The sequence below is a fragment of the Mastomys coucha genome, unplaced genomic scaffold (assembly GCF_008632895.1).
Source record: "Mastomys coucha isolate ucsf_1 unplaced genomic scaffold, UCSF_Mcou_1 pScaffold15, whole genome shotgun sequence".
Taxonomy (NCBI): domain Eukaryota; kingdom Metazoa; phylum Chordata; class Mammalia; order Rodentia; family Muridae; genus Mastomys; species Mastomys coucha.
The window spans coordinates 129403682-129409619 of NW_022196897.1; the positions used below are offsets into that span (position 1 = coordinate 129403682).

A 5938-nucleotide genomic window follows, 5' to 3' on the forward strand; every position below is an offset into this window, starting at 1 on the left:
AAAAAAGACACATGGGCTGTAAAAGACCTCATCTATTGGAGGACATTGTCTGAGAATCAACTAAGGATGCCTGACTCCTTCTTTTGGGCCCTCTGCTCTCCTACCTGACCCCTACCTCTGCATGGCAACCCTCCTTAGAACTGGAACTGTTCACAAATATCTTCTCACTCTTCCTCAACTACTTGGCAGTCATTGTGTGTCTGGCCCTGACCCATCCCAGACTCAGTAAATTCTAGACCACTTGTTTGTTCCGATGGCTGACACAGCTAAACTGAAGTCGTGTCATAAGTGAAATTTTCATGGAATGTCAGGTTGAGTGGGCCTGAAAGGATCCGTTCTCCTGGCACTAGGAATACAGATGCAGTGTGGTGGGTAGAAGCCTTGGAACTCCAGGGGGACCCTGATGAAAACAAACTGGATCTACAGATATGGGCAGACAAGGGATTTGAAGGGAGTGGGGTACCACGGTCCGAGGTGAGTTTCTGTCGCTTGTTACCAAAAGCATCCTGACATTTGCCACGATTCTCAAACTGTAACTGTGGCCTTTGGAAGTTCATGGAAGCCCCAGGTCCGAGGGGAAGTGCAGTGGGAGCAGGGGCTGGTTCGCTGTGGCTGGTGAGGGCTGAGAGCAGGAGAGTAAGTGGAGAGAGGTGGGGTGACTAACATGAGCAAGGAAGCCTGTTGCCAGAAAGGACTAGAAACCCTTCCCCACCTGGGCTACACGCAGAACCACAAGAGAAGCCCAGAAACAGACAAACATGGGAGAAGCAGGTGCTATGCAAATGACCTGTAAAGGGACCTGAGATCCTGGCCCAGTGATTTTGTCATTTTGAAGCTCATTCTTGGGAGTCCCTTTCTCTTTCTTAATAAACAGTCTCTATTTTTATCAGCTCCGTGCTCTGGTGTGATTTTTGTTGTTCCTTTTGTTTTGGTTTTGCGTTGTCCTAAGTCATAAGATCCTGGAAATCCCAGTGGTTAAACCCTACCCTGGATTCAGATCTGCACCATACAATAAAGTGTGTCCATGGAGTCAAACGCTTCTCCAGGATAGCCAGCCTTACCATTAGCATGCGTGTCCCTTGCTGCTTCCCTAGACTTCATCGGTCACCAATGTCATGACATAGTATACCCACCATCCAGAGCTTCATCTCCCTCAAGGGCTTTCCTTCCAACTGATTAGAGGAACCAAGCTGACTGGGTTGCATAGGGTGATGGGAAACTATGGCCTAAGTCAGATGAGCTGGGCCAGATCTTTCTGGGAAAAAAAAAAATCTAAGTATTTTCTCTTTCTTTTTCTTTTCTCCTTTTCTTTCTTCCTTTTTTGTTTCTTTCTTCTTTCTTTTTTTTTCATTTTCTTTTTTTTTCTTTACCTTTCTTTCTTTCTTTCTTTCTTTCTTTCTTTCTTTCTTTCTTTCTTTCTTTTCTTTTTGAGACAGGTAGTCCCAGTGCAGAGCTGAAGAAGCTAGGCTTGGAAACACTAAAACAAGGCCTCGTACCACAATGACTTGGAATGTCTAAGCCTCAGAAATCCAAACACTGGGGTCTTCTGCCATCCCTGGCAGCTTTACATCAAGAATTCATGTGGTCAAGCAGACAGCAGCCTATGCGTAAGAATAAGCAACCCATCACACTTAGGTGTCTCCACGGCAGGCTGAGGGAGCAGGGTTCAAGTGCAGTATGTGATGAGAGAGGTGTCCCAAGGAGTAGAGAAGAAGATGGAAGGGGGGGCACTGAAGAATGATTTATGGAGCTGGTCCTGCTGGGGTAGGGTGGAGGGGAGAAGATCCTGCCAAGGTGGAACGGACAGAGGGGTGGCACTAGAGCTGCCCTTAGCAATCTGAAGGGAGTTGGATGCGCAGCTGCCATCCCTCACTGGCCACCAAGAAGCCCTGCTCTGTCTGGTTTCCGGGGTCTCAGACTAGAGTCACCTGGGAAAGCTGGGGGGGGGGCGGGGAGGCGGGGAGGGGTGCTTTTTGTTTGTTTTTAGTCACAATTCCTGTGAGCTTACATTGTGAGACTGGGCCAGCCTGTGCTGGGGGACTGCTAAAAGCTGACCACATGCCACACTGTGTGGGAAACCCTGCTCTTCCTGATCTCTCAGATCCCTCAGGTCCCTCTGAGCCTACAGGTTCAAGGTCCCTTTGCACAAGTTCAGCTGTGGATGGAAACCCTGAAAAAAACACCCATGTAGCTAGAGACAAACCCGCTGCAGCTGGTGGAGGCTTGAGAGATGAAATTAATTCTTTTGGCTTTAATTCAGCTGTTTGTGCTCCCGTGACACAAACTGAGCTCAACCCGCATTTTCTTTAGAAAGAAGGGGGGAGGGTGTAGGGGCATCGAGCATATTTTCGGAGGTTTAATTTCCTTCCAAATGTCCTTAAGAAATCCCCCTAAAGCTTATGCTCCCTCAACCCCAGCCCTAACGGTAGCATCAAAGACTTTTAAATTGAGACCCAGGGTGAGTTAGCTAAAGTAAATAAAACCCAGAGGAGGAGGAAAATTAAAAGACAGTATCAGAGAAACCGAGTCTCCACCAAAAAGCAAAAAAAGAAGGAAGCTGGTTGGGGGAGGGGACCTGGAGAGGGAAGGATACCAAATTCCAAGAGTTTAAATGCAAGGAACGAAAGAATTAGCACTGACAGATTGAGCAAATAAAAATGCTCGGTGCCTGGCTCGATTTGTATTTTAAACGACGAATAATTTTTATTGTCTGCCATGCATTATTTCAGACATTCTCTTATCAAATATTTCATGCAATAAGCTTATGGTAAAATGTAATTCATTGCCCGTCTGAAAGTCAGGTTTAACTGGGCAACTCTTAATCGTACGTTCAAAATTACAGTCAACTAGTTAAAACACCTTTTAGACTGGTCAGCTTTGCTTCCCTGGGAGCTTGCTGGTCGTTTATACAGATGTCCCCTGCTTCTGGGTATATTTGGCCTTTGGAAATTTACGTCAGAAAGGAACTCCCCAGAGAAGCTGAGAGGAAAGTGGGATACAAAGACGAGACTGCTAGAGGAGGTCCACGCGTGGAGGTTAAGTGGAGCTAGAATCCTTGAGCCTTCTGTCACCGCAATCTGGCCACAGGAGCCGCCCTGCTCAGCTAGAGGGATTCCAGCGCTGGCCCCTCCCCTCGGTGAGCTAAGGATTTAGGGATGACTACAGGAGGGTGGAGAGCTGCCACGTTCCACTACGACTACAGGAGGGTGGAGAGCTGCCACGTTCCTGTCCTGGAGTACGCGCAGAAGGGACTTTACACACACACTCACAACACACACACATGTACACACACACACACACCTGTACACACCCCTGAGATGCTCCTATCTGGTCTCCTTGCTTCCTTTGCCCGGTATTTTCCTTCCCAGGCCCTGTCCTCTGTTCTGGCTCCCCACCTCCCGACCCTCCAAATAAGGAAGCAGAGCCTTGCAGCTGCCTGGCGAAGATGCTGGGTCTGGTCCCCGCCCCCAGGCCGAATCCAGCTGCCAGCGAGGCAGCCTGGGGATGGGGTGTGGGGAACGAATCCCGCGGCCCGGGTCGCGATCTAACCCTGCGGCTCGGGGCGCAGCTAGGGCCCTGGGCGCTCCGAGGCACCTGCGGAACAACCGCGTCAAGGTCGAGGTGAGAACCAGGCTCTCAGGGCTGCCCGGAACCTTTCGCTCTTCGCTCCGCGGGGCTCTACAAAGGCGGAAGATGACGTGGCGAATCGAGGAAGCGCCACATCTCGGATCCAGACGTTCCACTCCCAGGAACTGACCCAAAGGAAATAATCCAGGCCAAGAAAGAGCGAATATCCGGGAATAAAGCAACTCGTGGGAAATGGTTTAACGAACCTATGCATATCAGTGCTACGGAATGCTTTTTTATTTCGTGCGACATTTAAGTGATCGCTTGTCAGGACCCTCTCAGCATCTGGGGACACAGAGAGGGTAGAACCAGATCTCCTTTCTTATTTATTTATTTATTTAATGTATGCAAGTACACTGTTGCTGTCTTGAAACACACCACCGGAAAAGGGCATCCGATCCCATTTCAGATGGTTGTGAGCCCCCGTGTGGTTGCTGGGAATTGAACTCAGGACCTCTAGAAGAGCAGTCAGTGCTTGCTCTTAATCACTGAGCCATCTCTCCAGCCCCAGATCTCTTTTCTTAACTCCGAGGGTTCACAGGGGAAGCAGAGTGGACTTTAGAACCAGGGTGCAGTGGATCTGAGCACCCGTGTGTGCCCTCATCTGTAAACCGCAGACACTTCATAGAGAAGCAATGAGGATCCCGGTGGGAAGGTTACACCGAATATCTGCCACTAGGTGAGAGATCTAAACATCTACCAACAATCCCGAGGTGTCCTGATAAAAGAATGTATGAGTTATTAAGTATACACAGAACCGCAAGTGCCATAACTAAAGCTTCATACGGGAGGGATGTGTTTAATTATGTCTGAGTTGGGGTAGCACCAAAGAAGCCCCGAGGTAACTCAAGCTGAGTCCTGAAGGATGTGTAGAAGTTTCCCGGGTAGACAATGAAAAGACAGTTGCCGGTAAAGCAAGCCTAGGGCCTAGAGCAAGGGAAGAAAGAACAAGGAGGTTCCAAAAGCTACTTCTAAGTGTCTCGTAGGGAAGGGACACCTTTCCAGATGCACATTTATTCTCCTGCCTGAGCTATACCAGGCCTTCACACTTAAGGGTGACTCTCCTCCCCTAGACCTTGGCTCCACCCATCAAAGAAACCCCTCTAGGTTCCTCTGTGATTCCGGGAGAGGTTCTCATCTGGTGATCTCAATCCCTGGATGCTCCAAGGCCAATACTGGAAGGGAAGGTTCTGGGTCATTTTCTTCCTTTTCCCAGGATTCTTGGCAGCTGTGTACCTACCCACAGAGCTCTTTGAATAGAGAGTTTGGGAAGAAGAGGGACCCAAGTCCAAGTGAAAGACCTTTGTATTCTTGAAAGAAGGGATGTGGGGGCAATTTAGTCAAACAGTCAGTAAATGTGATTGCATATCGAGCACTGAGCATACTTCTGCTCCATCAGTTAGCTGTCCTTATCCTCCAGCTGTAGATGCTGAGGGGGGGGGGGCTGTTTGCTTTTGTTTTGTTGGTGGTGGTTGGGTGGTTGGTTGGGTTGGGTTTTGGATTTGTTTGTTTGTTTGCTTGTTTGTTTGTTTTTTGTTTGGGGGGGGGGGTGCTAGCATAGAAGCCAGGGCCCTGTACATTCTAGGCAGATGCTCTACCACTGAGCTACGACAACCCCAAATATGGCTCACAGTCACCCAGCTAGTAATGATAAATCTGAGATTCAAACCTGAGCTGCCTCCCTTGCTCCAGAGACCACACTTTACTCCTGGGCCATGCTACCACAAAACAAAAACAAACAAACAAAAAAGGTTATTGGGTTGAGAGGAAGAAGGCAAGCAGGGCTTATGAATTCTTGACTTAACTGGTAAAACTGTCACAAACTCATAAGGGGCCGTAGCTGCAAACTATGGTGCTGTGAGAAATCATCTAAGCCCCCGCCTGAGACAGCCTTGCTTGTCAGTTTCAATATTGCATAAGGCTTTAGCACAAAACCACAACTGCCCCATGTAAAGAACTGAAGACAGGGAACTGGTTGTTGAGCTTTGAATTGTTGAGGAGTCAAAGTGCAAATGTAATAGCTGGAAGCCATTGTTACCACCACCAGGCCCAGGGAGGAGAGGACAACAGAAGGTAGATGTACCTGAACCAATGGTCTGAAGTCACCAGCAGAAACCAGAGCCACAGCAGAGTTGCCACTACTGCCTGAGACACCACTGAAAGCAGAGGAAGATGAGAAGAGACATTCTGATTTCCCCTGTGTCCACTCTCTTTTAAGCTTTCCACTCTTGACCAACCCTACCTGGCAGCCAAAGCCAAGGGAGCCTCTGCAATACAGAACAGAAAGCAGAAAGTGGGGGGGGGGGGGGGG

At 48.9% G+C, this 5938-nt stretch overlaps 1 long non-coding RNA gene across 1 annotated transcript in view; it reads right to left on the reverse strand.

Moving 5' to 3' along the window:
- Positions 1-4138: 4138 nt before the first annotated feature.
- LOC116092397 overlaps positions 4139-5938 on the reverse strand; it is a 2143-nt gene continuing 343 nt past the window's right edge. The window contains exons 2-3 of the long non-coding RNA XR_004119248.1: positions 5711-5783; positions 4139-4345 (exon numbers count right to left, since the gene is read on the reverse strand). This is a non-coding gene — a long non-coding RNA (uncharacterized LOC116092397). The remainder of the gene's footprint in view (positions 4346-5710; positions 5784-5938) is intronic.